Below are 23,702 nucleotides of genomic sequence, written 5' to 3'. Positions count from 1 at the left end.
TACCACACAAAGCATACACTGAGTATAAAGCTTCCCTTTTATAGTGACTGTCATGATTTGCAACTGCCAAAACAACCTTATTCTCAAGAGCCAACAGCATACTGTTGAGTTTGGGGTTATTTTCTTTTTTTAGAATAGTAGTTGTGAGGGGAAAGGAGAGGAAGAGGGGAAATGTTGCTCTCCCTTTAAGATGCAGTTGGAGTCCAGGTGGCTGGAGCGGAGTGTCCCACAGCTGTACTCCCACAGAGAGAGGGATCTGTGTGTTTAAGAGCAACCTGGAACTCCAGTTTCAGGCGAGTCTTGAGTTTTTATCTTGCATCACTCTGGTGAGATGAAAGCAGCACATTGATAATGCTCTTGTCTGCTTGCATGTAGGGTTAGCAGTGTGAAATACTTTCAGCTCCACTTTGCAGGAATAGCAAATATCACACGTTTTGTAGGGTGGTGTCTTTAGGGGAAAGCACTTGTGACAAGAGTAGGAAGCAAGACATCTGTGCAGGTACTTGAGCAGGCACAGGTCTTCAGAGTTCAGTTTTAAATACGGATGTGCAATGCAGTGTCTGCACAGGGCTGGGAGGCTCACAGAGGCTGCTCTAGAGAGAGCCCAAGACACCTTCCTCTGCTCTTTTTATTGACAAATACCAAAAGCTACCAAAAGGCTTCCCTGTTTCTTTCTTTCAGAGGATTTCTGAGATGAGAACTTATTTCAAGGAAATGACTCTAATAGAGATACCCTGAATGACTTTTTGTAATTTTTTTTAACCTCCATTTCCTGTACAGTATGCAATTACTAGAAGGGTGGAAACTTCTGAACTCCCTGGGAGAGTTTACTATGTCTCTCATTTCAGCTTAATAAAATATAATCTGAATTGCAGCATCTGTAAGACAGAGCTGTTCCCTATCCAGCTGTTCTAACTCAGGTTATTCACAAGATGAGGAAGAAAGGAGATTTGCAAGAGGGATGCTGTGTTTATTTGATATGAACAGCACAGCTAAATCTTCGGTATTTTAGAACATTTCCCCCTGTCAAAGTGGTTAAATTAGAAGGAATTGCACTGTTGTGCTGATCCAATTTACCTTTTTTAGACTGTCTGCATTTTCACATGCATTATGACTTTTCATTGTTCTCTGTGTTCGTTCTCTCCAGGCTACCTGGGAACCTTCATAAGAAATGATCTCTTGATTTGAAAAGCAGCTCAGTCAGCATTCAGATGATGTGGACTGTTCCCCTGGGGCGTTTGCTCCTACATTTCAGCCTCTGCACATGAACCTGGGATGGCTGGAATTCTCTGGGACTGAGCTGCAACACCATCGCTGGCCACAGAGGAGCCAGGGCCATGGGCAGGTGTAACGTGGGTGCCCCCAGAAGGCAGTGGGCACAACGGGCTGACCCGGGGCTGCCGAAGAAGGATGTGAAAAAACGTGATCGATTTGGAAGTGCTGGAAATTAAGTTCTCGCTTTTGCCATTGTAACAACAGGTAACAAAACCCCCTGAAGCTATTTTGCAACATGTGGTACTTGTAAGGCTTTTATTTCAGTTCCTGGAAAGAGGGCAGCCTTCTGGAGCAGGACAACTACCAGTCAGGGGATTATGAGAGTTTGCCAACAGGAAGCAAACTGGGATGGTATACTCTTATTCTTCCCTACACAGAACTCCCATTTGCCTCTTATAAAAAAGAGACAAGCTTCATATAATGTGGCCCTTTAACATGAAAGAAAGGGCAAAACTAGGGACATAAAATTGGGAAAATTAGAGAAAGTTTGAACAAAGTTATTGCTGGTCCCAGAGTTTTTCTTCTGCTGCTTAACTCCCTCAAATTATTTGCTGTTGATTACTGACATCAAGGAAGCCGATCCAGCCATGGATAGAGACACTCCAAGATTAGTCCGTTGTGAAGAGCTGAAGTTCAATTTGAAGACTTTTAATGATAAATTACAGCTCCCTATTAGATAGCTTAAACGAGGGCTGAATAGACACTTTATTTTTATTTCTTTTTAGAGTGAAACACTAGAGGAATCTTCCTTTTTGGCTAACAGCTCCAGCAAAAGGGAAGTGAAACCTTATTGATTCCCTCTGATTATAGAGGCACACACTGAAACTTCTCTTAATTTTCATCTATAAAATAAAAATCAATCTAAGATCCTAAAAAATATGAAGGAAAAAAAAAAGAAACAACTCAAGGAACCAAATCCAGCATGAGGGATTTCCACAGGGATATGTTCCACCAAAGAGATTTTCATGGGAGTTACTCCAGTACGTGCAGAATCAAACTCTGAACAATCAGAGGGCAAACGAGTAATCAAACCTTGCTTCAGTGAAAAGTTCCCTCTGTTGAACATTTGCTTTTTTAAAGTGTTCTTTGGTAAGCTATAAAGATTTACTTTGCTTATAATAAAAAAAAAATAAATAAATGTTCATCTTGCACACAATATATTTTCAGGAAAAAATACATGATGGGACAGGAGGGAGTTATGTATTTGTATGTCTGGAATGATATTAAAATCAGCCACTAGGAAATAGCTTCTTAATATCTGATCATTCCACTTTTGTCTAATCCAGATTTAATACAGGTATAATACATTTATGAAATTCACAGTATTTATAAGCTTTTTAAATATTTACTTAAATGTGTAGCTTCTATAACTCCCTGAATTTCACAGCTATGGACACAACCTGCACGTTAAATGTACTCCTACAACGTGCCATAGTGAAATCCATGTTCCTGCAGTTATGGACTAACACAAGTGCATTAGTCCCAGAGCAGCATTTGCACTCAGGAAATGTGTCTCAACTGCACAGGGTAAAAGAAAGGTCTTCAGGCAACATAGAAATGGCTGTGGGTTCTGAGACAGGGACTCCTTTCTTTATTTCCTGCTGTACACTTCCTAAAGGCATTTGCTGACAAGGAATTTGCAAATCTTGTCTTGTTAACGACTGTAATGCTCCTTGGTATTACTGAGATATAATCATCTGTGTACCTGTCCAAATACAGCTCAGCAACTGCCAGCCCGTGGAGCCGAGTTTCCCTCTCTGTCTTTTCAGCAGTGCTCAAATAACACAGTTTGCCTGCAGTGACCTTCTCCCCAGAATCCTTGCAGATGTTGCCCGCCCCCTCCTCCCGAAGGTTGCCCGTGGAGAGAACATGTAGTTCCAGGGTGACTCATACCCACACACTATCCCTTACTCATTCGAATAGTTTCATTAAAGGCACTGGACCACGGCAGATGATCTCCCATTTCATTGGGAGCCTGTTTCAGTGCTCTCCTCTCTGGGACGGTCAGAAAGACCGGGGCAGGGGACTCCACGGAGGAAGGACAGAGCCCGGCTGGGATATTTCCAAGGAAGCAAGAGCACAGCACCCCTTATTCAAGCATTCACAAGTATTCGTTAATCTCTACACCAGAGAACTAGTGCAAATATCTACAGTCCCTGCTCCCCAGCATTTGCTGTTTTGCTTATTTAACATTTAAATTATTAAAAATAAAAGGGAAAAAAAAAAAATCGGCACATACCTCTCCCAATGCACTCCCTTCTTAGGTGAGTACACAGAGCACTGTCAGCTCCCCAGCTGACTGTATGGGACTCTGGAACCCCCAAGGCACGGGTGAGATTTATCACCAAACCAATACCCTATGTTTTAAACCACCTTTAAATTATATTGAAATTAGAGGCTTTATTTCCCATGCTTCAGTTACCTGAGAAATGTAATATGGTCCTACTTCTCCCAGGATAAACTGCAAAACCACAGAATGTAAAGGCCACTAAGTGTGTAAAAACAGTGCAGGAAACAGTCAGAAACCACTGAAACTCCTGTGTAGCTAAGAAATATGGTTAAGAAATACTCCAGAAGAGGGAAATGACAGGAGCAAGGAAGAAGGGAACTAGACAGTATAGTGGCAAGCCTGGTAGAAGAAAGATTAAGATGTCTACACAAGAGCTATTCTGGGCAGAGACCAGCACCATCCACCACCACCAAGGTGGGAAGAGAGGGACAGTGTCTCCAGTGCAAGGGATAAAGTCCACAAAGCCCAGAGTGATTCTCAGTGCTGGGACTGTGAAACATTTCTTGTAAAGCCAACACATCAAACAGACTCATGACTTTATTTCTTTTTGCTTAATTCTCTGCAAAAATAAGGTAGAAAATGCAGGAGCACATTTTAATCAACTACTGAAAAATAAATCTGAATTTTCCAGGAGGCTCTTTGCATCAAGGATCCTGTAAGAGTCACACTGATCTAGTCATGAGGAAGTGCAGGACATCTAGCCCTGCAAGCAGACAGTTCTTACAATGATAAACTTATGTATGTCACAAAACCCCAATTAATATTGGCAGAAGTTGTCGGATAACTCTGAAACAGAACAAAAAATTTCATGGAAAAGGTGATTTGCTGAGAATTTCGCTCGTGCCAACATCCAGAGTGCTGCAAGGGCCACAATCACTCACAACAAGTCTGGCCTAAAAATATTCTTTTCTCCAGGTAAACCTGCCATAGCACTGCTGAGGATGCAGGGTCCTGGCCCCCCACCTTTGCATTTACTGCCAGAGGTGCAAGAGCTTATTTTTCTGCCTGGTTGTTTTTCAGACAGCTGGATACGGTATTGGAAGTCCTGTGTAAAATAAAATAGCAGAGTAATTCTTTTCCAACCCTAGAAGTGTTAATTTCCCAATAAACTTATTTGACTAACTAAGCAAACCCAGAGGACACGCTGACTTTGTCCTGTTTCCCTTCCCCCAATCGCATTTTTACAAAACTCCAGTGGAGTCTTAACCAAAACAATGTGCTGATAGGAGAAGCTGTCTGCATTCCTCTTTTGCAATTCACCTTACACTCTACATGTTACCCGAAGATAAGCTCTCCTAGATGCCAAAAAACTCCAGCAAGAGGTGAAGGCTTCTTTGCAAGGGGTAGAGAGCTGCACGATTTTGTCAAGTTATTCATTGCATTCTTGTTTGTGGATCCCCACCCTCAGTGTAATCCCTGCAGTCTCTCCTCTTCCAAGTGACCCCAGCAATACACAGGGGTGGGAATAGTCTATGTCAAACTTGACTATTAGAGAATCAACATCAGATACTGTTTTAACTTCTTTATTTTCACACTCATCACTCTGTAGGGAAAGCAGCAGCCCATTTAACTCGACACCTGTGCCGGGCCTGCTCCTTTTCTCCTACAGGAGGCTGTACTCATTTCCACGGAAGGACCCTCATGTTCTGGGATCTTTTGAGTGGGCAAGGGAGGGGGGAGGAATAACACCTGTATTTGTATTATTTCAGCTTTGATCTAGAGAGGTGCTCTCCATAAATAACAGATAAAAATATTTTAAGAGCAGCAGAAGAGAAATGGTTTCTCCTGAACACATTTACATACACACACAACAAACAGAGAACACACACTTGCACCGAAATTTGCACTTCCAAATAGGTGCTAAGAGGCAACAAATGCTGTAAAAAACTAAGGTAGCCACAGACAAGACGAAAATTGAGAAAAATGGTGTTTTCTGACACAATTCAACCTTCCCTTTTGGCATCCCCGTTTTAGGACTTTTTTACATAGAAGGCAGGTCCCCATCACCCCCCCTAATCTCAGAGCTGTTGGTATAACAAACCAGAATTCAGCTCTCAGAAATGGTGTCATCTTGAATCATTAAATTTGGGACTAACAAAAGAGAAGAAACCTATGAATCTCAGAAGAAAATCTGAAAAAGCATTAGAAGAACAATTTATATTTAGTCCTAAAGCATCTCTTGGATATCCCTAAAAGAAAGTGTCCTGGAGCCTGTGTGAAGAAGGAAAAGTTACTTAGGCCCTTCTGAAAGGCCCACCTCAGGCAATACTGGAAGCTTTTTTGGGGGAAGGGTGACAATATGTAAATGTAGGAACATGTACATACAGCAGACAGGAGGATTCTGAGCCTACTCTGGAGCTTATTGCAGTGTTATTAATAAATATTGCCAGTGGAATTAACTGTTTTTCTCTCAAGTGTTCCTCTGACCTGAGAAACAGGGTCTTCTGCTCCATATTTAGAAATAGCAATTAGCAAAAAAACTGGATTTTAGGAAGAGGATAAAGATGAGGTAAAAACATCACTGGATGAACACAGAGTAAAGAATTGAATGGGTAAGGCTACCTTGTGAAATGCAAGTCCTTTAAATGCTAACATAAAAGGGAATAACATTCCACTGCTTCTACCTTTTCTCAATAAACACACATAACTGACATGACATGCAGATCTCAATACCTCTAAAGGAGCCACCTGATTCTGAATTATAATCTGCTACAATTATTTGTTATCTGAGAAAGATCAATCATTAATTGATATTTAACTTGTGCAAATTTTCAGAGATATGGAAATAAAAAAGATATCCAAACACTAAATTCAATTAAGTGTTAATGCTCTTTAAGTCTATTGCAATTTTTCTTCTACCCACTTCGAATCAACATTAATTCATAAAACCATAAAGTGCCCTGTCACCAAAACTCAAACCCTTCTGCAGTGGGAGCTGAAAGCTGTTAAGAAAATAAAGCAATCCTGCAAATAATTTTTTTTTTATCATACAGCGCTAATTTTTTATTTAATCATTCAGTTGTTTTCTCTAGGGAAAGACTAAAATTTCTCAAAACCACATTAAGACTGAAAACCAACTGAAAATCAAACAATTGCTTTTGAGTCAGTCCAAGGGCTGCTCCAGGAGAGCTGGGCAGCACAGTCTGAAACTGAATTTGCTCATTTCCTCCTTTATTAACTCATGAAGTCAGCTTAAAAGTATTACAAGTTCTGGCTTAGCAGAGTTTAATATCCCTCTCCTTTTCACATGTGTATGTGTTCTGAGAGTGTACAGAGCTTCTCATCAATAAATCTTTACAAACATATAATACATAATAGAAATCTATCTATGTGTCTTAAAGTTACGTTGGACAGGCTAACATTTCCTCCTGTTACTTGGGAACTTAGAGCTGTTGAAAAGAGTATAGCTAAAGTCCCAAGGATAAAAAATGCAAATATTTAGTAGATAAAGAGACTGAATGTCACACTTTTTTAATGCAAGAAGCAATGTGACATTGCTCATTTAATCTGGGCTCTGCTAATTGGTCTATTACACACGGAAAAAATCTTTGGGAGTCCTTCTGGGAATGTCTCACATCATTCCCTATCAGCTGTTGACATACAAATACTCTGGTAATGAAAATATTTTCATTCCTTCATAACAGCATTCCCTGTCCTGTTTAATCTTATTTTCTCTCTTTCGAAAAACAAGCTTCTGTGTGGGGTTTCTGAACTAACAGACCTGATGCCATATATCAAAAATGTCCTGTGCTCCTGTCAAACTTGCTAGGAGTCCACCCAAAAGAGAGTAAAAGGGAAAAAACTCAAGGATTTATAGCAATAAACACGGGATTTTAAACACCATTTGAAATTCATCCCTGGTCAGCATTGTTTCAAAGGACTGTGAATGCAACTGGACTGGAACCAAGCAGGACCTGCCCTGCCTTGGAGTCACCATCACTGGCACTGGAGCACCTGGCACAGGATCCAGTGATGTGCTGGAAAGGGGCAGGTGTGCAAATTTCCAGAAACATTGCAGAAAACAATATTTTAGCCACTTTTTTCAATTCTATCAATGTAATGAGAAAAACCACTGAGGAACAAAGAGCGGGAGAACCAGGGGACCTTCCTGGCCTCCAACCAGGCTCTTCCAAAGCTTGGGCTCAGGCTCACTAACTGTGAGGACATCAGGGATCTGTTACTGGGGATGAATAAAGTGGTGTTGAAAAAGTTTCCAGCAACTCCTTCCGTGCACTCTCCCCTCTCCCCAGAAGGGTATCAGTACCTCCATGGCAGAGCCCTGTGCAGAGGTTGCACAATCTTCCAATCCAACAGCAAATCCTACTTGGGACAATTTTTATTTTCAATAGTCTATTTCTAACCATTTAGATCCCCACTCTGTCTAGGCAATTGGCTTTGGAGATGAGATCACACTCTGCTGTGCATGAGATCCATGCAGCAGTCAGTATTATAGTCTCAGAGTAATTACTTTTGGAAATTAAATTATTTCAAAAGTTGCTGCATTCAGATCATGCTGGTAAATACCTCTCTTTCCCTGGTAAACACCATACCTAAACACTGGTCTTAAATTGTTTGTCTTTTTTATATATTTGTCTTCAATATATCAGGGTCCTTCCAAATTCAAGGTCTGAAATATGATGCAAGCTGCTGCTTCATCCTCCCCCATCCCACTCCCGCCTCCGGACTTGTGCCACCACCCACATCCTCCTGCTCAGGTTGTAACATTCCTTTCTGCACCCTATCACTGTCACACTCCCTCCTGGAAACAGGTGCAAGAAGATTAAAACCCCACTCATTCAGCTGGGATTTTCATCTGTTTGCACCTTCCTCTTTGCCACTGCTGCGTGTCAACATCTCATGAGCTCAAGGTGATGGGAAGGTACTTGCTCTGCCAGTTCACACCGTTTGCTGTTTACCAGGAGAAGCAGGAGTGAGAGTCTGAGGGACAGCTCTATCAGGACAGGGGAGAAAACTCAAGATACAAAGGCTTTACTTACATGAGCTCGATATTTTTTTCCTTAAAAAACACACACTGTTTTGTTAAAACCTGAGGTCAATTTGAAATGTCAATGCTAACTGAACCAAAGAGGGTTATTTTAATGAATTTTTGAAGGATACATTAATTCTATGTTATGCTTTTTAATTCCTAAATTGTTCCTGACATGAGGATTGAAATATTGTACCATTTTTCATTTTAGTCATTAAGTCATTTTATGTCAAGCTGTCATAGAAACACAAACAGAAGAGTTTGACCTAGGAGAAAGGTCACTCCATGCTAAGTGGTAGCTGCATTTATTATTGTAAAAATGAAGATAATGCAGTGACTGAAACCTTCTTCCACAGTAGTTCTGTATTATTGCAGCTGATGTGGGGAACAGTGATCCAACCTTTATATTGCACTTGAAGAAATCCAGAAACACTGCTACAGACACCTTTTTTCCTAAAATTGAGGAATGGTTTGTGTTCTATCCCCGTGTTATTGTTCCCCTCCTCCCTTTTCACACTAAATCAAAGCAGGCTTTATCCTCTCATTCATATTTTGAAATGACAAAGTTTTCTACAGACTTTCTGAGGTATTTTTGATTCCTCAAGCACCTGCACACTTTGGCCTTGCAGTCTGTGTTACAGAAATATCCACCTCTTTGGTAACTCTCAGTTTTCTATGCAGGAGCTCTCTGGAATTCCCTGGGAAGGAGAGGCCTTGAAGGATAAGGATTTGTCTCTATACAGATGTTTTCCAGAATGGCTGTTCCCCGCTGCTTCCAGAGGAGTCCCTGGTGTGCCACATGCAATTAGCACCCACATAAGGACTCCTGGCAGAAGAGCCATTCCTGAACATATTTCTCAGGGCAAGCAGACCTTTAGATCTTAAGTTCTTCAGTGCCAAGGTCACATGTCCAAACCAATTAGACTTGTGACAATTGATGATTTCACTCTTTCCTAGCAAAGTGCAGGCTGCATAAATGCAACCAACTGGAACTGAACCCTCAGGGGCAGCACCAGCAAAGAGCCTGCATCTGGGTCACTGTCTCACCTCTGTAACTGGATCTCTTTGGCAAGAACAGACAAACGTATCCCGGAGCTTGGACACTTCTTTCACTGTCTGCCAAAGGACAAGTGTGGCACAGGGGCTGGTCAGCAAACAGAGGCTCCCAAATGAAAAGGGTATCAACACTCTTTTATCACATTAAAGGGTTTGTTGGAGAGGGAAGGACTGTGGGAGCAACAGCAGCCGTAGAGATCAGTCCTAATTTTCCAAAGATATCCTCTTAATTTTTTTTCATAGGAGGAGCTAATTTCTTATGTGATACTTTGCCTAAAAATGCACCTGTGACCACACAACTAAAAATTGAAAGTAGCCAAATGTACTTTTTAGAGTTTTTTGGTCCACACTTGCACAAAGATTTCTAATGGATGAAATCATCCCCACCTCCTTTCTTCAGTGTATTCCTCATGCATTCACACGCTTCCTATTTGCAGAAAAGGCAAATGCCTGACTCGCCAACACAACAGCAGTTGGGCACGTTCCCCAGAACACCCCCAGCAGTGCTCAAACCCAACCCCATGTCCTGTGCTGCACGGTCTCTGGGCAGTCCTGAAGGAAGATTTTTCCATGATATGAGGCGAGGAGGGCAGAAGGGGGCATCAGAGAAACAGCGAGCGCCGGGAGAGGCCGGGGAGAGGAGGGGATCGTTGTGCTGAGCATCAGGGCAAAGCCTGGAGCGAGTCGCTTCTGCCGGAGCCCGAGCTCTCCGGGGCCTTCCCAAGGAACTTACATTCCATACACGAAGCGAAAGAACCAAGAAAACGCCAAACGCAGGTGCTGCAGTTTCTCTCCTGAGCAGGAAAAGGACCTTTACAGTCCGAAAAACCTCCTAGCGTGCAACAGAAGGCAATAACACGCTCGTAATGTTCAGAAGATTTGGTGTGGCTGTCTGGATGCAGGCAGTGATCAGGGAAAAGGCGTGGGTTATTTTCCCTGTCTAATCCTATGTGCCAGGAAAAAAGGAATTGAAATTTCTACTGAAAAAAGAAATCATTATTTCAAGATTCAGTCTTTCAAAAGTAAGCCAAGAAATTTGGCAAGTGTGAAATATTGAAACTAGCAGATATCAATTCTGGTTTTCTTAAATAACAGAGTGAGAAAAAACAACTGATAAGTTTCCAATAGTATGTAGATATATTAAAAATATCACCATTATAAGCAGTCTGTGTTTATAACTCATTTCAAATGTTCAAAGTCTCCAGAGCCACTCTCAACATTTCTCAAACATAATGGGGAAAATATGAAGGCAAGAAACACCTGCAGTGCTATTACATTTCCAGCTCTTGGTGTGGGCACTATAGTAAGTGAATGTTTTAGAATGTGGGTGTTTGCAAACATTTGTTGTCCTCCTTGCCTCAGGTGCTGCCACGACCCGGCTGTGAAGTGCTGAGCACAGACTCCTTGCCCATGATCTTGGAAGCCCCTTGCACAATTTCTGCTTTGAAATTCTGGAGTTCACTAGGCCAGGGCCTAAGGAAATGTTCCGCTCTGCCACTTGCCCTCTCCTCAAGCCTACAGGTGCTTGCTTCAAAATCTCTCCAGCTTCAGTGATAAAACTGGGCAATGTAACTCTGAGCAGGACACCCCAAATTACACCCAGCCCACTGCTGTCTCCTGGTTGGTTGGCAATGACACCTCAGCAGGCTGCTGGTACAAGGACAGGAGAAAACCACAGAGCTCCCTCTCTGTTACACCAATTCCTGCCTACATCCCCACCTCCTCTACAACTTCTGTCTTGCATGGCTCCTCCTTTATGCTCTCCCACATTGAAAAGGCATATGATAGCCACAGCCAGTCACTGAGTCTTCCCTGGAGGCACATATTCCCTGGGCTAAAGAAGTTTTCCACCTGCAGCCTCATGTTGCATGTCCTTACACCCCCCAGCTTTAACATGAGCAAAATACAACCCTTGCCCCAACCCAGGAGCCAGCACACGGGCATGTGCATCACTAAATCAGTCAAAAAGAAAACAGGAGAAATCTCTCTTTTTCTCTTTATTCCCACTAATACACAGCACCCTTAATATGGATATTAACTTGGTATTACAACAGAGCTACGTGTATCCTCAAAGGCGAAGCTTGTAAGAGGTCTGATAGTTCTTCAGAATACAAAATCATACCAGTTTTAACAAGAGGTGTGTGTCACTCAGGCTTCCACAGTCTGAAAACCTACTCCTGCTCAAAAAGTCACATTTTCCCTTTAAAGGAAAGAGGAAAAAAAAAAATGTTTACCCTTCAGAATCCTTGGATGTTTTTACTGATCTTTGTTGACCATTTTGTGAACTCTGAAGGCTGATGTCAGTTACTCTATAGAAAGGATACAGGCTGTTCTACCATAACTGGAATTATTTTTAAACACTTCCCCCTTACTGACTAAATCCTTGGAGGCTAAGGGGGAAGATAGACCAATGGGTTTATATTGAGAACAGGACAACTTACAAGAATTTAGTCCAGGAAAAAATAAGGAAAGTATGGTGTAAAAACACAGGTTGCACATATTCGTGGTGGAGGTATTTTGACACTGTCATGGGAGAAAATCAACAACTTATTCCTGGATATAAAAACTCAGGTCAGACATTTCAGTCAGTGGGCCCATGTGTTTATTCATGTCCCAGTCAAATTACTGGCAGATTGATACATCCTCATCATTATTAACAATTATGTCTCTGCTGGAGTTTCCACAGCTATATGAAATAAACACTCCAACCCTTGCCAGCAGAAGTTTCACCCCTTTACACATATACAAAAGTTTCCTTTGCTTTGAAATTCCAGACAGAGCAGCTCAGGAAGAAAACAAAATAAAAACAAGCAAACAAGCCTTCCCCTGCTTGAGAAGCTCAGCCACAACAAGTAACGGGAGAAAATTTACTGGAAGGACTTGGGAAAAATCACAAGGGATACACAATCTGTAACTTCTGAACAGAATATTCATGGCAGCATATAAAAGTAAAATAGCAGAAACAGGCATGGTGAGATTTCATTTTAATTGTAAAACATTGATCTTTCCACTGCTTTCCTCCCCAACTTTCAGTTTTTAATTTCAAACTGATTTCAGCCTCTCAGATTGAGATGAGAGGTGACCACAGGCCTATCTATGGGGGTTACTGGGAGAAACAGCTGAAACTGGGCAGAACTTGTGATCAGTGATAACAATCCCATAAACAACAAAGGAATAATGCTTTCCTTTAATTCACTTTCAAAACAACCATAAGGAAAACATAATAACAAACAAAACTGTCCCATATTTGTAACGAGCAGTATTCTCAATGTCAGGTCAATGCAGATATTTATTTGCAAAAAGATAGTCTTTCTCTTATCTCTCCTGAGGGACAGTGAGAACAGTGAAACTGGGGTTGGTTCTTAGGGTGCTGATGACCAAGCAGCATTCCTGTAACACACATCTGTACCCTATACCCTCTTTTCCGACTGAACACTCCTACTGCCAGCTTACTGCAGCTACCACAATAAGGATTGCCTAATACTTCCAGTCTTACTAAAGAATACCACTCTGAACTCTACTAAACCCATTTTTAATTTATTTTTGCAATTTCTGGTACTTCTGAAAGTTGCAAGCAATCAGCTATTTAACTTAAGAGATGAGGTTCTTGGCTCTTGTCAGAAGTTAGAAGTAGAAAATGAAAAAAAAAAGGCAGCGAAATATGTTGCACTGAGAAACATTTCAGGTGAATCTCATGATTTTCGGGACTTCTTAAAAAACTTGTGGCTAATTACAGAATAGACTTGCAGATGGACAATACTACAAGAATAAACACACCTATCCTGGAAAGCAGAAGGATACATGCAACAATACATGTTACACCTCTGGCCTGTTAAATTTCTCTTTCAGATTTTGAGGACGACAAATTTTTAATAATTCATTGCTGTCAAGTGACAATTAGCAAAATTCAAATAGAACTTAAGCTTTCTGTGCTGTCTGCTGCAGCACAAAAAAGTTAACTGCCAACAGAAAGGGGGCTGCACACTCATGATTTTAATCAAGTCATCTGAAATTTGTTACAGACCTCAATAAACTCGAACTCATCACTGTACCTGACAGGGGCCCTGGGTCACTGGGAGCAGGCCATCCACCAGATGTCACATCTTGCAGAACTTTGTCATATCCTTCCTCAGGACCCTTCTGAAGTGTTGTGCTTTCCAAGGGGTTTCTCAGCAGCACGGAGGATGTCTGCTCAAGAAACAAATACACACTTCTTTCAGAAAACAAATGGTAGGTCTTTAGCAAATAATTTGTCTTCAGGTATTGAATAATACTATTTATATACTTGGAAGCATGGCAGAGTTTATCTGTTTTTGCCATTGATAGCACAGGTTTAGTTAATAACACTTTTAATATGAAATACTATCCAGCAAGCATTTTTTTAAAATATACTACACTTTCCAGGCAACTCTTCAGTAGGATTTCTAAAGTATTGAATCTCTAAATTTACCATGGGCTTTTGACAAAATTTTTGTTTACCATTCACACACTCAAGTGAATAGAATATTTTTACACAACTTTAAATAAGCACACACATTCTCTAGTGAATTCATTCTCAGTACCAGTAAACCTGAAATACACTTATAAGTCCTAAAAAATCAGGAGATAAACACATCAAAAGCATTAGTAAGATTTATGTAACTGCCTTGTGCATTTTAGTCATCTGACAGTGTTAGATCTTTACAGCAGAACAGATATGTCAATCCCAGTTACACTTTTTATATATATTGCAAAATAGGCTTCACTTGAGCCTAATTTGTCCTTAAGTGTTTGTGACGTTCCAACAATGGTCCCGAGGTCCTGATCCAGCCCCTCTGCACAGAGCTAATCCCACAGTCATGGCCCCGAAAGCACTTCTATTATATTAACATGCAACTTAATAAAACACTCAACTTATTAATTCTTTAAAAGAATATATAGCTTTTAGGGGTCTAACTGAGACGAAGGCAAAACCTATGTGGGGATGTGATCAATGTGGTTAGACCCCCACTGCTAGAGGAACACCCGTAAGCACACTGGGGCGGGCGCTCTGGCCCACTCAACTGTCTTCTCTCTTTAGCTTAGGAATTATTTGGGGAGTAAGTAGAACAGGAAACTTCTCCCTCCTCCCAGCTTATTAAATGATTTCCTGTCAGTCCTTAGAAAAAGCAACTCATTGCTCAAACCCTTAAGAAGTTGTGAGTGGCTCACACTCAGGCTGGGAACAACAGGAAGGGAAGGATAAGCAGAGCTAATTGGCCTTTTCACACTTGGACAGGGTAGCCAGCATGTTGTAGATAATCTTTCTTCACCAGTGATACCTTGTTGGTCCATTCCTCTCTTTCATTTGGCTTTGCCTTTAAACATGACCATGTCAGATGTGATCCTGGCCAACACCCATGGGCGACTTCATGACCTTCTCTGCATACCCAGGACTCAGGGAAGCTGCATTTAAATCTGGTCACTCCACCATTTCCCATGCATAATGGAAATAATCCATTTTTCCAGAGGCCTTATTCACATAACCAAAAAGCCCAAATAAGCATGAGTAAGATCACCTAATATGTGAATTTCTGAAAAGACACACTTTTCAAAGTGCTCTTTCTAAGACTATGTCAGATGTTGTTTATATATATTTTTTTAAACAAGCACATTTCCATCAGCAGTCTAATAAGAATCCCAGTGACCAACATTTTGGCGTCTAGACCAGGGACTGGCTGGTACTACACATGAGGTTCCAGCAGTCCCAGTCATGGTATGTCCATACTGCCTTGACATGCAGGGACATTTTTGCTGAAGTAGGCCCCAAATTATCCTTCAAAGAACTAAGTACTGAGTACAGTCCTTTGACCACAACTGCATAGCAAGTATTCCTTTCTGTTGTCATGTTCTGCTCCCAACATCCAAGCATAAAAAAGTGCACAAATTATATTAATACACATCTGATTTACTAATAAATCTGCATGTTTAAAATGCTAGATAAAGCCCACTTTAAAAATTCATGAAATTCCAAGAATCACTTGTGACAAGTCAATGAGCATCATCACAGTGACTTAGACCCAGAGTGGTATTTCCAGACCTCATCCTCAGTGCTCAAACCTGAATCATCCCCACTCATTCACTCAGAAAGGCCAAGAGCAGGATAGGACACACTGGTCTTGATTCCAACACTACTTGAATAAGGTGGCTATTCCACAGGGCTCACCAGTAACACTCTGAGGTTCCAGTGTAGCATGGAACAGGCTTTTTTTTTCACCAGCACGACACAGTCAAGGCATGTTAACTGTGGCACAAGGAGCTGTAGTACCTGGTGCTTCATCAGTCACTGACCATTGCTTGGTCATGCAACAGGTTCCTCCCGCTCAGGTGTTACCTCCTGCTCATCCTTTCTGACCAGAATCCCATCATCTGCAGATTTATGCACACTCTTTAATCTTCAAGCTATGTTTTTGATCGACAAGCCATGGCCAGGATTTCTGTGAAATCCCAGTCAATATATCCCCCCATTTGACAGTGACTTTGAACACAGGTTTTCACTGTGCTTCTCATATGTGTACTTTAGCAGTTCCATAAAGATCTGAATTTTCTAGACTTTTTAGCTTACAAAAACACCATGACAACATTTAAAAAATGAAAAAAAAAATAGTCTTTCAAGACAATTTTCAAGACAAAACTATCAAGTTGGCCCCTTACTTTTCCTTGTGGAAGAAACAAGGCCAACCTGGGCAGCAAAATTGAAGATCTAGTTGCAACTCTCATTCTCTCCGCAGCTTTTACTTGGGTTCAGATGTTTGAAGCATTTATACTTCCTGTTCTGCACTGCTTTAGAGCCAAAGTTGATGGTACATCCTGGAAACACATATTCTTAGAGGTGACAAAAATGTTGCCACCATTTATGGCAAACAAAAATATCTCAGAGTTTTAAAAACTCACTGTTACTTTTACACACAGAGTGTAAAATAAAGATGAATACACTGATTTTTTTTTACCTTTGACATATCACACTTTTGTCTCTGGTTATTTTAAAACATATTTATTGCTAACTATCACAAAGTTTGGCCACCCTGAAGAAACACTTTGTGCAATGTGTACAACTGGAAGGGGGAAAGGGCAAGAAAAAGTGCATCACAGAAAATCCACATTTCTCTACTGATGATCAAACCTTTTAAGTAAAATGGTCCAACGGTTGTACTTCATCTAACAGTTAAAGATGTTTCATTCTGCACTACAGACAGGCCCTTTTTTTGTCTCCTAAAACGTGTTTCTAATTTAAGTTTGAAAAAATATTTCCATTGTGCCATATATGCGGTAACTCAAAACCAAAATGAAAGGATTAAAATCAGGGCTGCACAGAATGGTTTAAATTAAATTCAGGTAGTGGGGAAGACTGCTGTATCTGGCAAGCTCTTACTTACTGAGCTTTCTGGCCAAGAGGCAAGATGAAGCATAACAATCCTTACCTGCCAAGTCTAGAGCAATTTTGAGGGTTTTATTCATCTCTTAAAATAAAATGTTAATGCTCTTGGAAACTTGCCTACCCATACAGTAGATCTCACCTGTCTTTTCTTGATCCTCACACAAATGTACCATAGTACGCTTCAGTAATGACTGAAAATGTTCTCTACCTTTTTTTTTTCTTTCTTTTTCTAAATGCACGGTATTTAAACTTATCACCCATTACACCTCAATGGAAGACATGACTAAATCCTACAGCTATGCTGAAAATCTCAGCTAATAGGTTACAAACAGTTTGTGAAGAGCTGAAATCCGGACTGTGGAATGTCCTCTTCCCATCTGTCACTCTTCTCACACCTATAAAACATTTGCAGTCTGCCCATAGTCTTCCTAATTAAATCTCCCCTCCCAAGTGGTTCTGATGATAGTGCAAACTGATTTATTTATGATTCATATTATTACAGCCAGTGCAAAATCAGCCCCAAGGCTTCCCCAGATACAGTTATGTCCCTCAATGGATTGCTCCTGACTAAGAAAAGAAAGGCTAAGCAGGGCTCTGTCTTTCAGAAAAGGCAGTGGACTTGGAGAATTAAAGTTTTCATGGGCTTCTCAGGAGATTCCTCAAAACAGTAATATTAAATTATTTTTGCAATCATTTGGGAAGAAATTAAACATAAAATAACACATGGATCTCTCTGGAGCTTTCTCCCAGGCTTGAGTGAGGTATAAAGATCTTTCAGAAGGTACCAGTAACAAACAGTTTAGTAACAGCCTGGCCTAAGGAGGCCACAGCTAATCTGCTCAGACCATCTCCCTTCAGGGAATTTTTTATTCCAAGCCAGGGAGTTCCCAACCTTTTTCTGCTGCATGTACAACCATCAGCAACAGCAAATACCTTCACTGGCAGGATCACTCCTGTTTGTTTGCCCGGCTGAGCCATTTTGAAGTGGTTTGTGCTCCTCCCAGCAGTACATTCATCACATTACCTAAGTTGTTGCATTCTACAATGATCTATAAACCATTATTTGCTGTAAAACCCAAAAATTTGCAGCCATGCCATACCAGGTCACAGGCACAGCCACTCTGAGGAACTGTTTCCAAATCTAGTGTTTTAACACCATTTTCCATCTCCCTTGAAGATGATTTTTTAGGATACATAGACAAGAAAATTTTGACAACTTTGCCAAAAAAGCAACTTTCAAATCTTTCTAGTTGGGACCAGGGGCATTGTAACAGGTCAAAATCCGAAGAATTCTTTTATTGTATATCAAAATCATGTCTGATGAAATGCTGTGAGTTCTGAGCACTTTGGGGTGGACTGACAGCAAGTAATGGAACTCCTCCTAGCACTGTGCATTCGGCAAAACAGCGGTTTAAGAAAAAAGCAAAGTCATAGAACCATTTAAGTTGGAAAAGACATTGAAGATCATCCAGTCAGTTAGCTTTGTTCTTCATTATTTGTGAGGAAGAAAAGAAAAGTGTGACTAAGCAAGGTTGTAATAAAGGCTGCTTTTGTTGGTAACTTCGTTGGTAATTTTTTTTTTCTTGGACCACATGTCATGAAATGGGTTAGTAATTCTTGGAAACTAACATGCACCACTTGCCACTGACAGGGAAAGTAGGCAAGGATGGCCCAAGGGAAAGACGTGGTACCCAACTTGCCCTTCTGCAGGCTGCTCTCAGATTGAGATGTGCTTCAAAATGTGCAGAGATCCCTGCTGAAGGTCCTGCAAAGGGGTATCTGCCCCGTACACAGTCTGCAGAACTGAGGAGCTGTTACAAAACTTGGCAGGGCTGAGAGACCAGGGAAAGAAAACTTCATTGTCAAACAGGAGGTAACTTTTCAGTTTTGCTTAAATTCACGTCCCAAGTGACTTATTTCATGATGATTTCAACTGCCACATCAGTGACCTTTGTGTCCAAAATGTGTTTCCAGTACTGGCACATGCAGAAAGCTTTCTTCTTAAATTACAGAGAGTTCAAATAAGTATAATCCTAAACGGGATCTCAACTTCAGAACAGAATCAGAGTCACTCGTGCCATTATCAGATCATCTTCTCAGACAACCCGAGGTCAGGCCAACCTAGGCAATTATTTATAGTCATTGGTGTGGAACTCGTGGCATGTGAAAGCCTTGTGAAAGCTCATCAGGCTGCACACAACTCCAGAGGTCATTTCTGTTCCTTCTCATTATACCAGCCCTTAATAGTGAGGAGATGAGAAACACTCCTTCAATTCTAGATTGAAGTATTTGGCTTCTTAAGAAAAACCAGTGTGCTGCAGCCCACAGTGAAGAGGTGATTGAGACTAATGCCTGAACTCTTGTGGCAAGGCAGGTCCATAACATGGGACATTTCAGTGAGAACAATCTCTCCATGTGATCACAAGAAAAGTCAAGGAAGCACTCTGCACAGGTACAGGCCATGGCTGCAAACATGGGCACTGAGGTGGGAAGTGCATAAAAACCCCCGAGGTTTTGAGCTTGACCACATTAATTTCTTTTGAAGGCCTTGGAAGTGACACCGACTTTAAACTTCATCAGTGGTACAGACAAGGTGCTGCTGGGACACCCCCAGGCAGAACTGGGTTCCTGATATGCTGTCATCTGATGGCTCAGGGGGGACAGACGGGCGGGATATGGCACTGTAAGGTCTGGTGGAAAGCGAACACTTTGCACCATCACTCTCATCTCCAAGCAATTCTCTCTTGTTTTCTGGTTTGTAAGGAAACCCACAGAAATCAGATTTGGAAAGGCTACAGACCCCACCTCCCATTTATCAAAACACCACTAATTATTCTGATACAAAGATACTAAAAGGCACCTACAGAAGGAAAAGATATCCTTCACATTAAATAGAGGCAAAAGTACTGCTGAACCAATTACAAAAAAGAAATTTAGGGAATTAAGGCAATCTCCTGTTTTAGTAAGTACCACGAACTAAATGCAGTATTTTTTCTCTGTTGGCAAGAAAAAAATAAATTAAAAAGCCCAGCTGTACTATTTCTAATGTGCCAGACAGCCAGCACCCTGTGCCTCAGCAGGGAAACACAGCCCTTTTACCTCAAACCGTGTTCTGACCATTTTCAGTACAAAAACCAGAACTGGGTGGAGCCCCGTGCCCAGGCAGTGGCCAAGCACACGCTGCAGCACAACAGCAGGGAATCTTTGGCAGTACACTCTGTAGGAACTCTACAGGAGCCCAAGGAGCTGATCCTGCCCCATGGCCAACGTCCACATTTGTTTTCAGTTGTCACAGGAAACATAAGTTCCATACTTTCCACGTGCATTTTTATATATACATATTTTTACATAAAAACAATGTAAAGAGGAGTTCAGTTCTATTAGGCAGCCACCTTTCTACTCCTCCTATCCAGTTGCTGGAAGCCAACTTCCTTTGCTGAATAGACTTCATTCTTCATTTCTATTCTGCCTTTTATCACTCACTTCCCTGAAAAACTTTCCCTTTATTCATGTGTGTGTGTTCACTCTTTCAGGTTACTGCTCTTGATCATTACATTGGTGTTGAGTAGAAGAAAAAATAATCATCATGATCTCTCCACTCTCTCCTCCCACAGAATGTAGAGGTATCTAACATTAACTTTTGTTTATAGAGCTAAACCTCTCACAGTGGAGTTGTTGCTTTTATCATTTTCATTTTGGTATATCTCTTAGAAACCAATTGTTGCATTCCCTGCTCTGATATTGTTTTGCTTTTACCAATATGCCAAAAGAAAAATGTGAAAGATGACAGTATGCACAGCTAAGACACGTGTGCAACGTGGCAGGTTTACACAGGAATTCATCATAGAGGGAAAAAAGAAGTGGTCAAAAATTCTTCCTTGGCTGATTTAATATCGTACTACCTTGTGTGTGCACTGCCCTGGCAAACACAATGTATAAAACTGGATGGCTGTCCTTGTTAAAAGGCATAAGAGCCTGAAGATATGATGGGCTGGAAGCAACCTCCTGGTATGGGCGGTGTAGGGAGGGATTTATTTATCCGAAGGAAAGAGTACAGTATACACACCTACTTCTTAGAAATTAAAAAAAAAAAAAAATCTCAGGTATTCCCACCTATATCTATTTCTCAAATATTTTAGTGGACCTAGAAAAATCGATTCATTCCCAGGGAGCATTTTCTATCTAACATCCCCACTGATTTCAGCAGCGTGATTTTCCCCAGGACAATCTGCAGCCCTCACTTGGATCTTCACCATCTTACTGACAGGTTCCCTTTATGCTGTTTATTTATTAGTGTTTAAACAGAAGTCTCATTTGGCCTTCTATAACAAAAGAAGGCTTTTCTCCAGGGGCTGTTGGTTCTGTTTCTGGGGCAGTAAATAGCTGGGTTTTTCCCTGCTCAGGATTGCCATCACCTCCATGAGCAGCTCATCCAAATATGCGCCTGTATGCCCTGGTATGACACCCAGTGCAAAATTACACCCAGGATGCACAGTATCTCAGGGGCATTGCTTCATGCTGGATACTCCAACACAGAAGATAATCCCATAGCAGTCTCAGGGGCCATATGGAACCCTCTCTGGTAGTGACAGTATGCCCTGAGATCACTTTTCACTAAACACCCAGCAGGGACAGCTGTTGCCCTTCCTGGGTGGACAGCTCACATCAGTGTTTGTCTCCTACAAGGTGTAATCAACACATCAATAGGTAAGGACTGGCAACAGAAAACAGCTATAGGGATTTCAAGTAAATATACACAGGGCTGTTGCACAGAGATACTAATAAAGATCATCACCCTACCATGTGATAGATAAACAGGTAGTGAGAAATCAAATTCCAATACAGGAATTGATCCATGAACTGATGCTCACACCAATGAATACGTCTACCTGCTGAGTTTACTTCTCCACAGCTTGAACACACCAGCAGGCAAACTGGATATTACTTTTTTTTTTTTTTTTTAGAATTAATCCTAAAAGAACACTCACAGCTTCCCTTCTCTCTGTCCAGGACTGTCAGCTGTGAAGCTGAACAAACTGACTAGTAGGAAGCTGAACTCACAAATTTCTCTATGATCCATAAGTCAGTCTCAGGAAAGAAGATACTTGCTGAGGTATGTTCCGCATATAAAAAAACAAAGGGTTTGAATATGTCTGTAGTAAGGTAGAAAATTGACTCCTCCACACAGCTTAGGTTTTGAAGCCAACTGGAGAGGTCAAAGCCACATGGAAATGACCCATTTATAAATAAACACGCATCAGAGAATGGTCTTCCCAGGGCTGGAGCCTGGGAAAATAGAAGGTAAGGGATAATTAGAAATTTGTGATGCAGTTCAACTTAACACAGAGGCAGACATTTGGCTCAGGGTCAGCCAAGCAGTTGAGAGAAATTGGGAGGGAGATGGATACACTGCCCCTTCCCTGCACAGGCAGAACATGCAGGGACTGCACAGCTCTGCAGAGCTGCTGGAGCATGCCTCCTCTCAGTGGGTCAGGCATGAATTGAGAGCCAGCCCTTGCAGGAGAAATGTATCTTCTTTGAAAAATGTCAAAGCCATTGGGTGTATGCCTCTAAAACCAGCTGGCTGCTATTAGGATTTCATTACTGCACACTGCTCAGGATTTTGGCAAGACTGTGTGACAATTAACGTAAATTCTTCTGGGAGGGATGCAGCCCATGACATCATGAAGTAAACTTTCTGATATTAGAGCCTTTCATTTGTGCCCCAATGTACTTGTTAGGGTAACAAACTCGAAATCAAAAATGTAATTACGCAACAGAGCTTTCAATTGTATCACATATGAACTTCTAACACTCTAAGTGTTCATTCTCACATCCAAATCTGGCACAAAACACATTGGAAGATCAAACTTGACAGATCTAATCAGGCACTAATCCGATTCTTTAACAGACATTGATTTAAGAGCATTTTATAATGGGAAATCTCAAGTAAGATAATAGCAACAGTTGAAGAACAATTACCCTTGTCAGCCTTAGTGTTGACTCAGAAATCACATACTAACAAATGCTAAGCAAAATGTATAACCAAACAAAGCTCTTGGAATAAGCAGCATTTTACAGACAAATCTTCCTGAGAACAGCTTTCTGAAACCATTAATAATATTGGGAAGCAGTGGTTTTCAGATCTTAATTTGTGCTCAGAAGGCCCTCATGCTGAGTTTATTCTAACTTTACAGGTAAATAGTTCAGACAAAGATTAATAACGTTTTTCAAGAATAATCACCAAACAGATATCTGAAAGTATGATAGAGACTGAAACTTAATCAACAAAACAAAAGTGAGCACATCTAGGATTTACTCAGATCATTAGGACAACTCCACCTTAATCCTCTCTCTGCTCTATTAGTGCAGGGAATTACTTGACAGGAAAAAGAACCTGTTATTCTGTACTACCTTCAGGCTAAGTTACCAGGTTTAGGACTTCATGTACTTTTACCAGCAGACCCCATAGCAGAAGATGAAAATAACCATAGTCCAGGCCTCCTCACCAGTCTGAATCACACTGGTGATTCTTGTTTGACTTTTGGTTAACTGAGGAAACAAGACTGCTCATGTCCCGTTTTGATTTCCTACTCAGTCTTTATATTAATAACTGTAGCTAGAAAAGGTCATATTGGCAGACTCTTCTGCATTTAAGTTCACTAGCACAAGGAAACTCCAGTATTCACTTTGAAAGC

At 41.1% G+C, this 23,702-nt stretch overlaps 1 protein-coding gene across 1 annotated transcript in view; it reads right to left on the bottom strand.

Moving 5' to 3' along the window:
- PIK3CB (phosphatidylinositol-4,5-bisphosphate 3-kinase catalytic subunit beta) overlaps positions 1-23,702 on the bottom strand; it is a 282,887-nt gene that overhangs the window by 163,647 nt on the left and 95,538 nt on the right. The window contains exon 4 of the mRNA XM_027650417.1: positions 13,661-13,796. The gene's annotated coding sequence lies outside the window, so the exon portion shown is untranslated. The remainder of the gene's footprint in view (positions 1-13,660; positions 13,797-23,702) is intronic.

Source organism: Corapipo altera, unplaced genomic scaffold, assembly GCF_003945725.1.
Source record: "Corapipo altera isolate COAL_440 unplaced genomic scaffold, ASM394572v1 54, whole genome shotgun sequence".
Classification (NCBI taxonomy): Eukaryota; Metazoa; Chordata; class Aves; order Passeriformes; family Pipridae; genus Corapipo; species Corapipo altera.
Note: the sequence above shows the minus strand (reverse complement) of the source record. Positions and strands in the feature narration are given on the sequence as shown.